Raw genomic sequence first — 565 nt, forward strand, 5'->3', positions numbered from 1 at the left:
AGAATAGAAAGTTTGTCTAAAAATCCACTTCAGGGATTTGTAACAAGCATTGAATAAGATCGTGTATACAGAGTGTTTTCTCACCGCGGCTTGCAGGTAGTCAGCACGCAAACATGGTTTTTAGTTTTGTATAGTCCCCGTCCATGAATCACACCCAAAAAAGGTATGTTGTTCACACCAAGAGCTCTGGCCCGTGGACCTTTGTCCACTTGGTGGTAATTCACTGGACTCTGAGGTTTAGAATGAGGAAATACCAGCCTTCAAAGCCCCAGGCCTGCTATGAAATAGCAAAGCCAATGGTCCCAGATGCCTTCATAGCACACCTAGTAAGTAGGACACTTTTCACTCACCTTGTGGGCACACTTGAGTCCATGCACTCATTTTTCATTCATTTCTTATATGCCGTGTATTGGGTACTCGGGATCCATAATACAGTGGACCCACAATTGACTGGAAGCATCGCTTTCAAAGCATCATTTCAGGATGAGTATTTCGTGTCAAGTGGATTCAAGAAACAGTGTGAAGGATCCATGGCCTCAGTCACCATGAAGAGCCTCCCAAGAGC

The sequence above is a fragment of the Callithrix jacchus genome, chromosome 1 (genome assembly GCF_049354715.1).
Source record: "Callithrix jacchus isolate 240 chromosome 1, calJac240_pri, whole genome shotgun sequence".
In the NCBI taxonomy this organism is placed as follows: Eukaryota; Metazoa; Chordata; class Mammalia; order Primates; family Cebidae; genus Callithrix; species Callithrix jacchus.